At 40.7% G+C, this 19,394-nt stretch overlaps 1 protein-coding gene across 1 annotated transcript in view; it reads left to right on the top strand.

The window, feature by feature from the left end:
- Window positions 1-7,116: 7,116 nt before the first annotated feature.
- Window positions 7,117-19,394, top strand: part of dchs1b (dachsous cadherin-related 1b) — an 81,285-nt gene continuing 69,007 nt past the window's right edge. The window contains exon 1 of the mRNA XM_069146308.1: window positions 7,117-7,575. The gene's annotated coding sequence lies outside the window, so the exon portion shown is untranslated. The remainder of the gene's footprint in view (window positions 7,576-19,394) is intronic.

Here is a 19,394-nt window from a genome sequence, read left to right as displayed (position 1 = left end):
ACACTAAAGCCAAAAATGTGTCTTCTATAACTTATCTATGGCACGGAGCCCAAGCCTACTTGTTCCAAATTGTATAACTCAATTACAAGTAGTTTCATTTGTTAAAAAAGGCATCATCAAAGGAACTCAGAGAATAAAAAGAAGTGGTCCTAAAATTGCTGACTTGGGAACCCCACAAGTTAGTTTAGGTTGCTTGGAGAAAATATAATCTGTTGCTAAGAAGGAATCTGCCAGAAAAATAAAAGTCAAACAGTTTGTAGACAATCCAATCTGATCCAAATAACACTTAGTTGTGAATATTTGGTTCAAGTTTTCTTCGCCCACAGGAGTAGCAGAGGTCTTTTTGAATAAAGCCCTTGTTAAGCGCATGCAGGGATACCTTGGCCATGGGAAAGGAAGGTCTGACTAATCCACTGCTCTTTCCTCTTTTGGCACAGTGTCACAGAGTGGAGCTGTGACCTCATCTCATCCTGCTGCACAGGAAAGGTGTATCAGATGGCTGCGGCCAACACCTGCATGGACACAGGGTGAGAGAGTAAAGTGGCAAAAATAAGGATGTTAACCAATTCACAGCACTGTAAATATGAACTTAGGTACCAGTAGGAGGACTGAAATAATGATTGTTGAATAAACGACAAGGTGCAATTAGACATATTAATCCCTTACCTTGCACTTGCCCCCTTTTCTTTTCCTTTAAGTATGTTGTAGCTTCAAGTTTAGTAAAATCATCGTATTCCTCAATCACAGACAGTATTGGCTTGTTCCAACTCTTCATTAAATCTATATGAGGAATACACTGAGAAAAGCTGGACAAGGTTTTGATGCATAGCATTAGTTTATCATTACTAACCCACAAGTGGGGACGTTGCTCATTATGATGGCCTATAATGGGAAGGAGCTTCCAGACTATATGGTGCTGTTGGCCTGTCAAGAAAATGTTTTGGGTATATTTCCAAAGAATTATGCTTATATTCACTACTTTTTCTTCTAAGTGATGAAATTTAAAAATGAGTTTCAGTCCACTGAACATGAAAACATGTTAATTTGGCCAATTTACTGCTTTGATTCGCATCAGAGGCATCACAGTGCTGCAGTCAACTGTGTGTGAGTGTTTGTATAGGAGAGAGAGAGAGAGACCCAGCCAACGAGTCCAATCGTACAGCCAATATAGACATGCCCCTCCATTAGCTCCAAACGATGCATTTCCAAATCACCTCACAGCTACAAGTTGTAAGCTAACCACCATAGCACACTTATTTCTATGTTGAGTTCTTAATGATCATAAGATGGGTCCAGGTCCAGATAACTGAAATTAGTACAGAATAACAGATGATACATTGGGGGGGGGTCAGATTAATGAATTGCTAATGGGTATCTTGGAATTTACACTATGACTGCTAGTTTAATGAGGTTTGCTATGGAGTTGGAATAAATGCAAGTCTTATCCGAGACTTGACATACTCCAAATCTAGAGTTTGAAATGTGGATGAGGGTTATCATGGTCAGGCTGTTTTTGAAGTCAGAGGGAGGAACTAACAAACAGGAGGAGCCATACAATCCTTTGCTGATTAACCATGGTCATGATATAGTGTGTGTGTGTCTGTGCATATATATATATGTGTTTGTCTGGATTTGACAGAGGCAGGGAGATATTTTACATTTATAAATGTGTGTGGCAGTGATATAAATCTTGCACTGGTCTCCTCCATCGTGGGGAGCCCCACTAAAAGTGTCACTCCTCAGACATCTGTTCTTGGTTAAAGCTGTGTAATTGTAACTCTGTGGCAAATGTTCACACAACAAGATCGATGCTGAATAAATTCACTCACAAACATGCAATACGAGTACACACACACACACACACACACAAGGATGAGGACTTGCATGAAAATTGAGATGTGTGTTCAAGTTGAGAAAGATATTGTCCAAATTATAGAAGAGGTGTGTCCATTTTCAGTTAAATAGCACTTATTTTATCCAACTAATCAGGACTTGGTGCCCTTAAGTTTATATTGTCAGGCAGACCTTTCCAAATACAGCAAATATGTCTAACAGCATGTAAAGTCATAGCAAACATCAGCAAGCCACCGTCAACTGGAGGATCATTTTATCTTGGCTATAAATTTTATCTTTTCATGTAAAACCTCTGGCATGTTTGAAATGCAAGTACAGTGCATCCATAAAGTATTCACAGCGCTTCACTTTTTACACATTTTGTTATGCTACAGCCTTATTCCAAAATGGATTAAATTCATTTTTTCCCTCAAAATTCTACACGCAATATCCCATAATGACAAAGTGAAAATAGTTTGTTTAAATTTTTTTGCAAATCTATTAAAAATAAAGAATGAAAATATAACACGTACAGTGGGTACGGAAAGTATTCAGACCCCTTTAAATTTTTCACTGTTTCATTGCAGCCATTTGCTAAAATCAAAAAAGTTCATTTTATTTCTCATTAATGTACACTCAGCACCCTATCTTGACAGAAAAAACCAGAAATGTAGAAATTTGTGCAAATTTATTAAAAAAGAAAAACTGAAATATCACATGGTCATAAGTATTCAGACCCTTTGCTCAGTATTGAGTAGAAGCACCCTTTTGAGCTAGTACAGCCATGAGTCTTCTTGGGAATGATGCAACAAGATTTTCACACCTGGATTTGGGGATCCTCTGCCATTCTTCCTTGCAGATCCTCTCCAGTTCTGTCAGGTTGGATGGTGAACGTTGGTGGACAGCCATTTCATATGTCTTGCACTGAGGAGAGGCTTCTGTCGGGCCGCTCTGCCCTAAAGCCCCGACTGGTGGAGGGCTGCAGTGATAATTGACTTTGTGGAACTTTCTCCCATCTCCCTACTGCATCTCTGGAGCTCAGCCACAGTGATCTTTGGGTTCTTCTTTACCTCTCTCACCAAGGCTCTTCTCCCACGATTACTCAGTTTGGCTGGACGGCCAGGTCTAGGAGGAGTTCTGGTCGTCCCAAACTTCTTCCATTTAAGGATTATGGAGGCCACTGTGCTCTTAGGAACCTTGAGTGCTGCAGAAATTATTTTGTAACCTTGGCCAGATCTGTGCCTTGCCACAATTCTGTCTCTGAGCTCCTTGGACAGTTCCTTCGACCTCATGATTCTCATTTGCTCTGACATGCACTGTGAGCTGTAAGGTCTTATATAGACAGGTGTGTGCCTTTCCTAATCAAGTCCAATCAGTTTAATTAAACACAGCTGGACTCCAATGAAGGAGTAGAACCATCTCAAGGAGGATCAGAAGAAATGGACAGCATGTGAGTTAAATATGAGTGTCACAGCAAAGGGTCTGAATACTTATGACCATGTGATATTTCAGTTTTTCTTTTTTAATAAATTTGCACAAATTTCTACATTTCTGTTTTTTTCTGTCAAGATGGGGTGCTGAGTGTACATTAATGAGAAATAAAATGAACTTTTTTGATTTTAGCCAATGGCTGCAATGAAACAAAGAGTGAAAAATTTAAAGGGGTCTGAATACTTTCCGTACCCACTGTACATAAGTATTCACAGCCTTTGCTCAATACTTTGTTGAATCACCTTTGGCAGAAATTACAGCCTCAAGTCTTTTTGAGCATGATGCTATAAGCTTGGCACACCTGTTCTTGGGCAGTTTCTCCCATTCTTCTTTGCAGGACCTCTCAAGCTCCATCGGGTTGGATGGGGAGCGTCGGTGCACAGCCATTTTCAGATCTCTCCAGAGATGTTCAATCGGGTTCAAGTCTGGGCTCTGCCTGGGCCTCTCAAAGACATTCACAGAGTTGTCTCGAAGCCATTCCTTTGTTATCTTGGCTGTGTGCTTCGGGTCGTTGTCCTGTTGGAAGATGAACCTTCGCCTCAGTCTGAGGTCCAGAGCGTTCTGGAGAAGGTTTTCATCAAGGATGTCTCTGTACATTGCTGCATTCATCTTTCCGTCCATCCTGACTAGTCTCCCAGTTTCTGTCGCTGAAAAACATCCCCACAGTATGATGCTGCCACCGCCATGCTTCACTGTAGAGATGGTGTTGGCCAGGTGATGAGCGGTGCCTGGTTTCCTCCAAACATGACGCTTGGCATTCAGGCCAAAGAGTTCAATCTTTGTTTCATCAGACCAGAGAATTTAGTTTCTCATGGTCTGACAGTCCTTCAGGTGCCTTTTGGTAAACTCCAGGTGGGCTGTCATGTGCCTTTTACTGAGGAGTGGCTTCCGTCTGGCCACTCTACCATACAGGCCTGCTTGGTGGAGTGCTGCAGAGATGGTTGTCCTTCTGGAAGGTTCTCCTCTCTTCACAGAGCAACGCTGGAGCTCTGTCAGAGTGACCATCGGGTTCTTGGTCACCTCCCTGACTCAGGCCCTTCTCCCCCGATCACTCAGATTGGCCGGGCGGCCAACTCTAGGAAGAGTCCTGGTGGTTTCAAACTTCTTCCATTTACGGATGATGGAGGCCACTGTGCTCATTGGGACTTTCAATGCTGCAGAAATGTTTCTGTACCCTTCCCCAGATCTGTGCCTCGATACAATCCTGTCTCGGAGGTCTACAGACAATTCTTTGGACTTCATGGCTTGGTTTGTGCTCTGACATGCACTGTCAACTGTGGGACCTTATATAGACGGTGTGTGTCTTTCCAAATCATGTCCAATCAACTGAATTTACCACAGGTGGACTCCAATCAAGTTGTAGAAACATCTCAAGGATGATCAGTGGAAACAGGATGCACCTGAGCTCAATTTTGAGTGTAATGGCAAAGGCTGTGAATACTTATGTACATGTGATTTTTTTTCATTTTTGATTTTTAATAGATTTGCAAAAATTTCAATTTTTTTTATTTCACGTTGTCATTATGGGGTATTGTGTGTAGAATTTTGAGGGAAAAAATGAATTTAATCAATTTTGGAATAAGGCTGTAATATAACAAAATGTGGAAAAAGTGAAGCGCTGTGAATACTTTCCGGATGCACTGTATATTCAGGGTCTAAGGATCAGTCGGGAGGTGAGAATCAAAGGGTGAGAATAAGGCTATGATTTTACGTTATATCAACTGGTCCTCTTCTCTAACTTATGTAATGATAACAAAAAAAAAGTGTAACTTGCTATGATAAAAAAAAAATATGTAAGATAATGAGTTAGTTTAAAGGCAAATGAAATTGTATTGTTGCCATATTGCTTATAGAAGGAAAATATTGATCTGACATTTTTCATCTCAGAAAATGTAAACTTTGATAGGGTGTCTTTATATCTTGAAACAGCTAAGAGGATGAAATCATAAAGTTACACACTTCTCACACTATTATTCTTTGCTCTGATTGTGACTGAATGACTCAACATTTTATGACAAAACAGAGCATGTTTTGTGCTCCATAAAGGGAGGGATTTCCACTAGTGCAACAGAAAAACCCAATTACAGGAAAAGTAATAGATTATCATATAATGTATGCTGACCCTTTTAATCTTAGCAAAACAGCAACTTACCACCAACAGTGGTGGAATAAGTAGTTAAAGTAGCAAGATGACAACTAAAACACTGTAAAAACACTGCAGTCAAATGAATCAATATATTATGCATATAATATTGCTCCTTGCATGGATCATAAATATGGATTCATCTCTTATAGCTACATAAATGTAAATACTCAAATTAAGTACAAGCTGCAAAACAGCCATTAAGCAAATTACTTGACTAAATGTTTCAGAGTTCCTTAAAATGTGTACCTCTTGCTTGTTGTTCCTGTGGAATATCATTTTATACTTCAATGGCAGCAGATTGCACTACAGTGCTGCCATGACTGATGGTCCAATCCCCAAGTGACCAATGTGACAATATGGGGAACAGAGATGTTGAGTTTGTTTGTGTTTCATACATCATTGCTGCCTGCATTCTCCACTAACCAAACAGTTTTTGGTGTAAAACAGGTCTCCTGCAGAGTTCAATGAGCCTGAGTCTATGGGGTCTGACCATCACACCACAGTGACTGTGGATAAACACAGTAGTGAAAGTGGAAATGTATCGTTTCCCCCCACTGACTGCAACGTATACACACTCATCTTAACACGTGGACCCCCAACGCAAGAGGGGTTGGATTGATTGCTGTCCTTGTCCACTGCCTCCAACACCCACCCACAGACCCCTCCCTGTGTTCACACATCCCACCTCCACACCATTCTCCATAGCTACTCCCTCGCTCTGCCTCAGTGATGCAGGTGGAGGCTTGACCTAAAATCTGGGGTGATGAATGACTCCTATCTTGCTGATGCTAGCAGTTCAAATGGTGTGTGTGTGTGTGTGTGTGTGTTTGTGCGTGTGTGTGTGTGTCTGAAGCTCAGCCCAGCCTGAACTGCAGCTTCCTCTCTCAGGTTATATTTAAGCTTTCACATTTGAGCTTTTACATCAAAACCAAACACCTTGAATACAACTGCAATAGTCAGGATAACAAGGTCACTTTAATTATTTTTGATATGCCTGCATGTGTTGTCAATATGGAACAGAAATTATATCCCATGTGAAAAACAAAAAATCATAGCCTATCCAATGTGAAAGTGACAAACCTTTTGGATTTTGTACAGTGTTATACATTTTGCATAGCCTAACCACGTTGGCTTTTATAGCTCTGCATGCAACATTGGGTTATAGGCCTATGTTTCATTTTTGGTATTAATTTAACTTCAAATCTGAATATCAATCGGTAAAAAAATAATTAAGGACACCACACATCCAAAACATATAATTCCATTTTTAAAACAAATATTCTTCATAAATAAATTCACGAGATTGACTGAAATGTAAGATTCGCTAAATGCTTAGTGACTTGCCTAATGTTTCCACCTTTGATGGTGCATGGTGGGCTCCTTTGTTTCAAAGACTACTTCCACTGAACGGAGCTGGGGGGCACCAAAGTCTGCTCTCCAATTCCTCTACGCTTTCTCCCTGCTGTATTCCACAGCCTGCCTCTCCTCTGTCCCCCCTTTTGTGTAGCAAGCTACCCGAATAAATTAGCAATCCAAGTCGATGTAGGAGGGAGGAAGTGGCGGAGGAGGGTGCATGGAGAAGGGTAGGGGGCTGGGCCTTGTGGCGGAGGAGTCGGCTTTCACTTGGTGAGGTGCACGGTGCCCTGAAGTGGCTCTTGTCTCCGCACACACACACACACGCTGTGTCTGAGTGACTGGATGCTGAGAGAGGGAAGAGAGGAGAGGAACATTTAAGATAAGCGGGAGACGGAGCACCACAGGCGGCTTCTCTCTGCTGCAGACAGCGAAGATCCAGCTTTCCAGTTGATCCAAGCGCGCTCACCTGACACGGCGACGGAAAAAGACCCTTCGCTGCTGGAGTAACCCAACCTGCCGGTCAACCGGAACATAAAATCTGTGGGATTGGCACAACTGTCATTTTTGTGGATATTATGTAAAAAGAAAAAAGGCTCAGTCCAGCTGGCCAGCACGGTTCCATTCAACATTTTGTCCTGGCGGATTGTCTGTCGTTTGGGGGGGGATTGGAAACCCGTTTGCATACTAATCAGGATTTGGAGGGGATATCCAGAGCACAAGTCCAGAGCAGCAGAGTGGGTCCGATGAATGTAAGTGACACCTTTTTTATTCTCATCTACACTGTGTGTTCACGATCACTAATACATTTGATCAGGAAGGGATAAAGGTAGGGGAATGAGCTGTTGTGGGGTGGAGGCATCTGGTCCTCTGTACAGAGGGGGTGCACCCTGCATCTGCACCTTGCAATGCATGAGCTGGTAGGATCTGGTCAGGCTGCTGTGATGTGGGTGACTATACAAGGGGAACTACAAAAGTGGCACAAGATCAGTGATGAGGTAAAGCCTCATTTTGATTATTGATCACCATTCACAGCCGAGCCAGCCAAGCAGCCAAGCAGCTAGGCTGGAAACAGAAAAGAGAGGTTCCCCGTTTAAAATAAATGCTAAACATAAAAAAAAGAGGTCTGTCTGGTAGGCTATACCACATATGCTTATTATGCCTTCTGGAACTATTTAATAACAGTAAGTCAGTGGTTTCTTCCACAGGGTTGGCAGCTTAGAGTAACACTTTTTTGTTTTGGAGGGAAGACAGAACCGCTTAATGGGAAACACCATGAAATGCACAAAGTGGGCCAGCATTTGTTGAAGTATTTCCCAGAGAGACCGACTGATGTGGCAATTAATGCAGGGCTGACTGCAAGGTGCCACTAGTGGAGAGAGTTTGAAGTACTGTTGGGTGCCTTTGAGAAAGGCACTTCGCTGATGTCTGTGTGGTTCTCCTCTCTTCTATATGATTATGAAAGCAGAACCGAAGATCGCAGAGGGGCTTTCTCGGCAGCCAACAGAGACTATAATACTTTAAACATACAGGAACTTGAGGATTTCAGGTAGTTTTGGTGTCCAGCAAATAGATTTCGACACAGTTATAGTTTTTTTTCTAACAGAAAGTGTATTTACAGCAGCCACTTCTGTCTGTATATGTTTATATGGCCAAAAGCTAAAACTCGGAACCCAGGAGCATATTCAAGCACCTAACCATGATGGTTATTCTTGTCATATCTGGTGTCCACTGGCATCCACAGCTCCTGGTTTTCTGCTGTAAGGAAGGATACAGATCTTTGCATTATTACACTATCCACTTACATGGCCCCGTGTACTACAGCTTGACTGGCCTCAGCCTCTGCTCTGCATAAAACCAGTAAGAGTTTGGTTTGTTGCAGAGTGATGAGGCGTGCAGCAAGACATTTTCTAACAAGAACCATATGGATACCTAGTTGTTGTGGAGTAGAGCTTATTTTTATACAAACAACTTATAATTAGTCACATCAGCTGCTTAGAAAAACAGGTCCTGCTTTGTAGGAGCAGGATTATAAACAAACCTACAATATTCTCACAATTCTGGAAATTAGGAAATTTCAAGAGAGTTTTATTTGAATTCATGCACTCATGATGAATAGTTTTAGAAAAATAGGGTAATGAAAAGTGGAATATTTTGGAGCAAAGTTTACATTTTAATATGATCTGGAGTGGGCGATTTTAGAGTGGGAAAGCTCAGGTGACCTCCTTGACCCCTGACCTCCTTGCAAAAGATGTATTCATCTTCATTTAGCCTTTGCCAAGAAGGGCTGTGATAGTAAACATTACTACAACCTGTGTTTTTTAATGCTGTCCGTAACAAGCTTGTCAAGGCTGAGAGGTCTGGTCCTTCGGTTTTGTGTCAAGTCTTTTTGTAAAGCTTATCAACAACATAAACAGTCGACGTTTACCTTGCACTTCATGTGCCAACATGATAAAAAACTCTGACAGGTTCAGGGGCTTAATTCTCACCAGGGTCATCCTCAAAACACACGCATGCACACACGCACGCACACGCTTTTTAGACAACAGCATCTGCTAAATGACTTAATATTACAGTTACTGAGTAGTACACACTCCCCCTCTCTCCCTTTGTTGTATATCAGATTATTTGAGGTGCATGTTGGCAGCAACGTACTTGAATCTTGAAATCTTACATCTGAATCCTGCTGACGTACAGGCAAACATTGTTTGTTTTAAACTGTCATCAACTTTGCCTTGTTTCGAGATCAAATATAATACCAACATCCACAGTCCTTAAGGATATATTTTGCTTATTCCAATGGTTTTAATTTAGGGAATGTCCAAGTTGAGGCTTTACTCTTTTTCAAATCTCAAGCAATCTTGAGAGTTTACTTTAAACTCTTGGAGATACACACTGTAATCAAATTGCGCATTTGCCACCCACATGGACACTGAAATCCTACTAGTGCTGTACACACCATTGTCCTCTTTGTGGCTCCCACAAAATCCACATAAGAAGGAAAATATGTCTCGTTTAGCCAGGTTTCATTATGTGCATGATTTTTATCTGATAACCCCTTTCATACAAAGTAAGAATTGTTAATTAGGAATACAAAGACACTGCATGCAAAATATTGCAGGGAAAACTGTAACGAGTGAAGGCTTTTGTGTAATATCTGTTTCAGCTCATCATCTCAAATCACAGCGGGCTGCCAACGAGGGAAAAAAGAGAGAGAAAGGGGAAAAACAGAAAGCCTCTTCTCATCCAAATGTTGCAGCTCAGACAAAAATCTGTCTAACTATGTCCCAGAAATGTTTTTTCCTGGGTTTTGTTTTTTAAAACATGGGAAATCAGCATATGAGTACAAATATCGGAAAGTGACTCACAGACTCCCTCTCCCTCTTTCTTCATCCCACTCCCGCACAAACACAAACACACAAGCCTAACATTACCTTATTTAATTACATTACTAGCAGTGACCCTTCCTCAGCACAAACCACAAGCCTTCAAATACTAAATCTCCACCTTAAAAATGAAGACACATAAAACAACAATAAGTCCTCTCATGTATAGAAATATACCGCAGACAGACTCACCACAGTCCTGAATGGGTAGCAGATGATGGCCAACAATACACAAACATAAACATAAACAAAAGAAAAAGTTCCCTCTTCCTTGGCTCCACAAGTAGCTAGTGGAAATATTTACCCTCCATCTTTCACTTCCTGCATGCTCCTGATGCCTGAGGTCTGTGTTGGTGTTTTTATTTACCTCTCGGACCACCATCTTAGACATAACAGAAACCCAAGACTCAATATTGAGGGAATTTAATGCCATTTTAATTCAATATGCAGCATGTGTACTGTAACCAGTGTTAAGCTGCTGCACTGTGTGAGGGAGAAGCTCCAGTTTCTTGGGAAGTCACTTCTCGTTTGCGTCATCCATCCGCAGGAAGGCCAGACACTTATTAATAGCTTAACTAGTATAATTTGAAAATAAGATTCCCATTGATAAGGAGTCCCCTTTGCTGATTGCTCCACATTTCTTTAGCTTTACCCCTGGGGGCCTCCTGGTTGCCATGGCAGCTACAATCACAGAGTCTGCCATATTGGTATGATTATAATCATGAAATTTAATTAAACCCGTTGTAAAATCGTGTTCTGTGTAAGTGCTTACAACCAGAGAAAATCACACTGGGATTAAAATGCTATTGTGACTTGTTGGTTTCAGCTTTAAGTACATCGGCACATTAAGTGCAATTATTCAATACGTATCAAAATTGAAATTAAGATAAAAGCATAAAGTTGTAATTTCATAATCTTATTCTGTCTTGACAGCCTTTAAAATGACCTGAAGAGCTGACATGGCTTTTTTTTTTATATATATATATATATATATTTTTTATATTTTTAATTTTATTCTTGCTGTTATAACTTTCAAAGGTAACATTTGAGTCATGGGGTACAAGAAGTGTGTGGTCATGGGAGTCTATTTATTTATGGAAAATTTAATCAAACCTTGATAGTTAATTAACCAAAAGTCATACCTCATCTATTACCTCAGACTGAAACTTACTTTCTGAAAGTGCACTGTAGACTTTCCCCTTGGGAAATACAGGTCTGACCTTCCTATGTATGGTATGAAAACCCATTTATCTGTGGCTCTGGAGAAGATATTACAGTATGACTGACTGAACCAATCAAAGGAAATGACTGGGCTCTCCTGTCGGACGCAGAGTGATTGACTAGCTGGAGCTCTGCAACGGTGCAATTCCATTTTTGTTTGTTCTGAGGCCCAGTTCTGATGTAACTGCCGTCATCATCATTCATGGTCTTTGTCCGGGCAGTAGGGATCCTTTTGGTGCAATGATCAGCTTAATGGAAAGAATTACAGACACTGGACAAATTTTTAAAAATTACATCTTCACAGGACCATAGGTGCAGTCTGCAAGGCAACACACCCACTGCTTTTGGATCAGTTCCACCGCCCTTCCATATGTCTCAACTTGCTACAGTGTCATCCTTAAAATGTGACAGCAAACTGATCCAAACAGATCGGTGTAGCCACAGACCTTCAGCTGGCCCATGATTAGGATGTAGGATAATGACTGCTGGAAATGGGTGTTTATATTCCTGGGCGAAGCTGCAGATGGAAGTCCTCTCAAGGCTGCTGTTGTCTCGAGTTTCCCCATCCTGTGCTTCTACGCCGTGGGTTGGACCTGTGACACTGGCCTCTGAGTGCCAACGTGTGGCTAGGTCATTGGAAGCCTGTTTCTTTTTATTTGCAGGAGCTGGATGCAACAAGTATGTCTGTTTCTGTGCATGTACGCATGTACGCCTTCAATGATGGAGATATCTCATTAGGGTTGCAACTAATGACTGTTTCCATCAGTGGTTAATCTCTCAGTTATTTTTCTTGACGAACAGAATAACCATTTGGTCTGTAGATTGCCAAAAACCAGTGGAAAAAGCTTCTCTGACCAAAATTTCAGACCAACACTCCAGAACTCAAACTTGCTAGAAGTACAATATAACAGCAAATTGATTGACATTTTTGCTTGCACATGTCTTAACTGAATAATTTCCTGTCTATCCACTAATCCATTAACTGATTAGTTGTCTATAAGCACTGTGTCAGAGTCTGTTCCCTCAGAAACCAGCAGAGACTTCTGCTCGGACCTTTTTATTGAACAGTCGAGAAATGTCTGCCGTTTACGCTCACATATGTCCGATTGAAGTGATGTATTAATTTCATTGGTCACACGAAGAGATAAATGTGCGCCGAAGTAAGAATGAAATGTGGTAATGGCTGCCCATCTGGGTGCTTGATGGATGAGAGGTGTCTGAGCTCTGAGGCGAGCGAGCCGAGCAGAGAGAGGAAGAGAGCCTGTCTGTGCAGCTTCTCATATGTTTTTAATGAAGTAAGTGAGATGATCTGAGCTTTTGGTAACTTCAAACACTTGCAGCGAGTGGAGAGATGTGTAGGGCATCGGGGCTCAGGTAAAGCAACGTGTCATTCAAGTTAAGGGATTCAGAGACTGGATGTGTGTGAGTGGTGTGGAAGAAAAGAGTTGGCTTGAAAAAAGTTTTTGATTTCTCTGTAACTTAGAGCATGAAAGCATTGACCTTTAGGAGAATCGAAAGTTTTATTCTGTGTTGTTTGTTGCTGATATTTATGTCCTACAAAGAAGGACTACTGATAAGTTCAGACATACATTTTCCATTTAAAGCCGCAGACCCATCCATCACATATCTATCTTTTTGTTATTATTAACTGATGTGTGCAGACGTCTGTTCAAAAGCGTACAACAAATTAATACAAAGACAGACAGCCTTAACTCCCCGACTTACCACAAGAAATATAATGGAGTAACATGATACAAAGGCATTTTCTTCGAGAGCAGCTGTCGGCGCACCACCAACCAGAGAGTTGACAGAGAATTTCATAACTAATAAGCCAAGTCACTGTCCCATATTCTGAGCTGGAGATGAGTAATTGCAGGTTTTGATAGTTTCCTAGATCTGTCGGCCAAAGAAGAGTCAAAGTCCCAGACTCTCTCAGAGAAATGTAGCCCATAGGATTACTCATCAGAAGATACTGACCTTTTCTCACCCTAAAAAATTTATCTGTTAGCTGGCGAGCTCTTCAACAACACATTTTATCACTTTGATTAGCATTTATGTGTTTTCTGAAACAAATATATGACCCGATACAATTCTGTTTGCCGTTCGGCCATCTCGCTGATTATTTCATTGGATGGAGTGCAGAAAGGAATTAAAGTGTGTGATTGCCTGTGCTGTGTTTAAGTTACAAGATGGATCTGTGGTTTCACTTGTCCTGACCCTGTTTTGGCTATCAGCTGTGTGTTTTGACTTTTAACTTTTCCTCTATTAGTTAATTAACTAATACTGTCATTCTTCAGATATAATACTGTGTCTACATGTTTTAATGTATTCATCACACATGGGCACAAAACTCTGTTTGTACTGCCACATCTGGGGACTCGCTTCTCATATGGGAATAAAAAAATTCAACCCTCTCAAGGTTACACGTTCATTTAAGTTTTAGATTTAAAATTATGACTGGGTTAAGGTTGGGTTTAGGCATTTAAGATTATAGGACAAACCTCAGGGGAATGAAAGTGAGTCAAAGCATCGTTCTTACAAGTGTATGTTGGGATCAGTGATACACTTGTACACGTAAATCTAACAAGTGATTTGGCTCAAATTGCAAGTTCAATTTTAACTGACGTATAATCAACTGGAGAGTGATTGGTGATAATTTCCATTATATTAACATCCAATATATATAAGGATTCTCACGCATCATCATATTTGGCATACAACTTTATATCCAACACACATCAGCACACACTCACACACTCACACTGTCTAATAACAAATACCAAAATACTAACCTTACTATGCAGCGTGTTTTAGAACAATATGGAACCAAATGGAGTCATTAAGTAGTTGTGTGTTCTTTTGAATGTCTTCCACATTCAAAACAAAGATTATTTCCTGATTGCTTCCGGTCCAGTTTTTACTGGAGAAAACAGAACTATTGTCCTCTTCACAGTTAGAACTCAAAATGCAAATAATGAATGGAGAACCCGTTTTCTCTATTCACTATAAGGGTATTTATCTCAGTTTTCACCGGTGATGTAATAACGTTTGACAGAGTCATGGATGCGGTTCAGCTTGACAGCTTGCCCTTGTGGGATATTAAACATGCTCTGATGGGGAGGGGCGTTGAGTGATGGTAGATGGCAGCTGCTGCTTCACCTTCATGGACATCCCGCCATGTGATTCTCTTTCTTTTGTTTAGATTTGTTTTTTTTTTATTCTGCTTGTCTTCTATACTTTTATCTTAAAAAAAAAAAAAATCTCACTCTTTCTTACCTTCACATTCTTTGAATCAATTTTCCTTTTAAAAGCAGATGGTCTTACCCCAACACACAAACACACTCATATTCATCAGAGCAGCAAAACTCTCTGCACATTCACTTGGCAGTATGGCCTTGAAGGTTAAGAGGTTACTGAATCACCCCCGCCTGTGTTTTCACTTTCTCCATGGGTTCACTGATGGCCCAGAGGGTACATTATTTATGTGTGTGCACATGATGCATTCATGCACATAGACTAAGTTTAACTTCTTGTTTCTGTTTCTGTCACCAGTACTTTTTATTTATTTATTTTTTTTAACGAAATCTTATTTAGAATCAGACTTTCCTTGTGCATCTCTAGTTCCAATTCTCCCTCTCCTCCTTGCATCTCTGTATCATTCTCTTTCTCCATCTGGTCTGCTGGGCAGTAAAATCTAGGACGTTTTGTCGCAGGGGACCTAGTGCAGTTTGTAGCTGTGTGTGTCTGTATTCTAGCTTGACAGCCAATAAACAAATCTGACTCATCACAGCAGCTTTGAATTGTCATGCTGCTGCTGCTACAGAGTTTCAGAGTCTTCTGCAGTTGTTTTTCACTCAGCTAATATCCCCATGGAATCAAATAAGAATTTCAGAGGAGAGATGCAGCAATTCAAGAGTAACATGCCCATGTAGCAGCAGCATTGTGAATTGAGACTGATTTATTAACTTCAGACAGTCATGAGTTGTAACTGTGTTACACTAACAAATTAATTAGTCAAATATAGTCCGTAGCTCTGTATACAGACTAATTAAAAAAGTGACCAAAAGCACTTACAACTTGTTAGGGGTTTTCTTTCATATAAGATCGTGATGCAACATGCCATAAATAATTTTTTTGAATAAATAGCACTGACCCCAAAATGAGGACACGTACTGTACAACCATGGCTGATCTCTTAATGGCTGAGAATAAAACAAAATTTAACAGCGAGTCAGCACTTTAACCTCATTTTCATCGCATGATTTCACATCCAAATGAGAGAGTGGAGCCAAACCATGAACAAATATCTCACTTTCCAAATACCTTTGGATTGCAACAAAAACTTTTCAAATGCATTCTCTACTCATTTCTTCAATCACAGAATTCGTCTCACATCTCCTACTTTGAACAACACAACAAAAACTGCAATATGAAAATACAGAGAGGAGTTAGGACTTTGAGTCTCAGTAGGCTCCTGGCACAGAGGATCACTCTCACTGTGAACTGACTAGTCCCCCATCCCCACCCTCTACAGCGCACTGATGTCACTGACATGGACATTTATAAAGGAAGTAAGCAATAAAGTCAAGCTCTAGAGCAACATTACATGGACAAAATTAAAAACAAAAGCTTTCCCAGAGTTGAGGTTAACATGAAACGTGTATCTAATGGTTCCTTGGTAACAGAATTCATAATTACTGTTATCATTCTGAATTAGACAATAAGAATTTTGTACCAAGAAAATGTAAGAGAGAAATTTGATGATACAAATTATGAAGTCAAACGTGATGTTAGATTAAGTGAAAGAGACAAACTTCAGATCAGTTTTAGCAACGTACCTTTCACTTTCTCCTTTACAATAAGTATTCGTGGATGGATGAGTTGTCACTAATGTCATATCAACCACTTCAGCTTCAAGGAAGAACGGCCAAGGAACTGGTTCTCTATTCATCATAATTAATTCAAACCTACTTAGACTCCACTAGTCTCCTCAAACCAGATAGGTTGTGTTTCACAGGTTGTGAGAGCTTTTATGGCTCCCTGCTTCCCTTGGGTGAAAAGCAGGTGTATGACACATTCATGAACTCTCTCTAGGAGTAGCAGTATTAATATTGATTGTGCTTTGGTGCAGCACATGCATGTATATTTCAGTATGTGTGTAACTGTCCAGACATTGGCCGTCTGGCTGTCTGAGTGGCTGGTGCTGTAATAATTTAGAATCATTGGATTTATGAGATTAATTCTGTTTCATTTGGGCCAGTTGTGGAAATAAATTGAAACTGATATCCACCTTTTGTGTAGACTCTTAAATGGAGAAAAAGAAACGCTTATATATGCATAGATTGGGACTCAAAACACAGCTGGCGACAGCTGGGGTTAGAAATGGGACGTCTATATCCAGATATCCAGGGAAAGCCAACTCAAGGGGAGACAGGTCATAGTTGTCGTTCACCTGAACACACACACAACCCAAACAACATGAAAACTGAGATGCAAAGCATTCCTCCTTCCTCTACAACCCCCTCCCTCTTCTCACAAAGCTTCATTACCACTGCAGACTGCCACAACCTAACCTAACCTTTCATTCTTAGCCATTTGATTGTACACTTTCTGAGAAACCGATTTTAAATTTTTTTTTTTTTTACACTTTTAAATGACACCAAAACTATCTCAATTCAGTATCTTAACACATGCATGCATGGCATGGAGTGTGAGGGAGCTGCTGCAAGAAATACCAACAAATAAGATTTTGGGAGATGGGGCTCATGTCATATTTTGATGTAAACTTTTAACATTAGAAACTTTTCCATTTATCCTGTCCCCTGTCTGACTTCACTGTCAATCACACGGTCCGGCCAGTGTTTGTTTTGGGTGACACAGAAGCAGTTGCGGGACTGAATGAGTGCCTGCCAGATATCTACAGGCAATGCCAGACCTCTCAACCGGTGAGGAGCTAGCTTAATGCAACCTTGTGCCGTTCCATCAAAGCACCAGAAACATGACAGAGATAGAGGTAGAATAGAGTGGCCGTTTTTTACTTGGAATTTCGTGACTTTGGGTCCCTGTTTAGCTTGGCTGCCGGTAGCTATGGCGTGCCCAACCAGGTCTGCTAAATCCATTAGAGGGGATGGACAGAAGGAAGGAGAAGGAGTGAACATATGATGGATAGATGAGATGGCACTGCATGAAGAAAAGCTATTTCTCACAACTGAGATTCGATAACATAAACACATCCTTGGACACACTGTTTTGCTTTAAATGGTCACATATAGAAAACACTATGGTTTTCTATTATTTGGTTAACAGCACTTAAAGAGTGGAGGGCCATGCATTTGAGGCTTTGAGGCTTGCACACAGCAAAGGCAGATTATGGGGGTGCAATGCCAGATATAATGTGGCTGAGACTGCATGGAGCCCTTTGGGTCTGCCCTGTCTGTCAATGTGGTCGCACAGAGATGATGTCACTGTTTTACACACACACGTGTCACGAACATCCATGTACTCACACAGACAGGTTGAAACTTTTTATGTAAATGTTTTTGTGTTTTAGATTCAATTAAAAACCCACATAGATTAATATTCACATTAGCAGAAAGTTATAAAGAGTGCCACTAGAGGGAGTGAATCAGGTGGTTATCTTTTACTCCACTGACCATCTGTTAATGCCAGTATCCTTTCAGCATGAGCTATATTTTAGCCCTTGCTCTCTCCATTCCTCATCAGCTTGTGATTTCTAGGGTAAACACAAGTGTATTACAGCACACGTCAAAGGGGAGATGATGTCATGGGCCGACTGCTCATTGACAGTGACAGATTGTAGCCATGCGATCTGTTCATCAATATAACCTTTCACTGACACTCAGCTCAAGCAATGAGGGAGAGAGTACGTAAAAAAGACGCACTTGCGTGCTCACACGCACTTTGGAATACATCCTTTCTGACTTTTAGTTTTGCTTATACAGCTCAGCGATCCCTAAAGACAATAAGTCTGTCAAGCCAAAGCAAACTGCAATCACTCCTCAAAATGTAACTTTTTCTATTGTGTCCTAAATCTATTTTTTATTTTTTTTTTGTTCACCATGGTGTTCTCAATGGCTCCATTATGATACTGTGGGTTAATTTCATCAGAACGGGTCTCAAAAGGCTAAAGCTCTGACTTGAATTTTCCCTCTCAGCAGTTGAAAGGCTTTTCATCATCACACCCCTTAATTGTGTCGGTCTCTGAACTCTTCTTTCAACTCCTCTTTTTTCTCTCTGTTCTTCCCAGTCTTGCTCAAGACAAACAGTCCAACAGACACAAACACTGACAACTACTCACAACAAAAGAAGGGTGTGCATGCAGACATGCGCTCAGTCTTTAGCTCTGCTCTCCCTCTTTGTGTAGGCGTGCAGCAACTGTCCAGAGCAGCCGTCTGGACCAGATGTAGAGGTCAGTGACCGCATCAGAGGGGCCAGTATCAGTGTCCCTCTCTCTGTCTCAGTGGAGCAATAGCCTTTATTAATCTTTCCTCTACAGAGGCCTCATAAACTACTGCAGGAGGTCAGGGTCAGTGAAGACTGGTGGGGTGAATGATAGCAGGAGGATTCATTAGATATAAAATCTTATTTTTTTCATTTTCTGTGTGTATTATGTATACTCAGAAGAGTCTTTGAGGAGATTGTGAATCTGAAATTAACAGCAGTAGTATATGCTCAATATAATTGTTTGTGGATAGTAAGTTGTCTCGTATATCAAGAAATTTGTTTAAAATTGAAAAGAAATGGTAAAAATAGTGAGTATTTCATCATATCTACATGGCACCATTTTGATGATTGATACAGTGAATAGCCTCACACTAATTAACTTTCAGAAAGAAGCTGGTTGTCATCCTTTTATGGTATTTGGGATAAGACTCAGTCTTTCCACTGGCCTGCATGAAGGTCAGTCTATGGTCTTTTTGTATGAAGGCCTCAGTTACCGTATGT

The sequence above is a fragment of the Embiotoca jacksoni genome, unplaced genomic scaffold, assembly GCF_022577435.1.
Source record: "Embiotoca jacksoni isolate LCO1_2020_lvr unplaced genomic scaffold, fEmbJac1.0.p SCAF_13, whole genome shotgun sequence".
In the NCBI taxonomy this organism is placed as follows: domain Eukaryota; kingdom Metazoa; phylum Chordata; class Actinopteri; family Embiotocidae; genus Embiotoca; species Embiotoca jacksoni.
The sequence above is the reverse complement of the archived record's forward strand: the minus strand, read 5'-3'. Positions and strand labels throughout refer to the sequence as shown.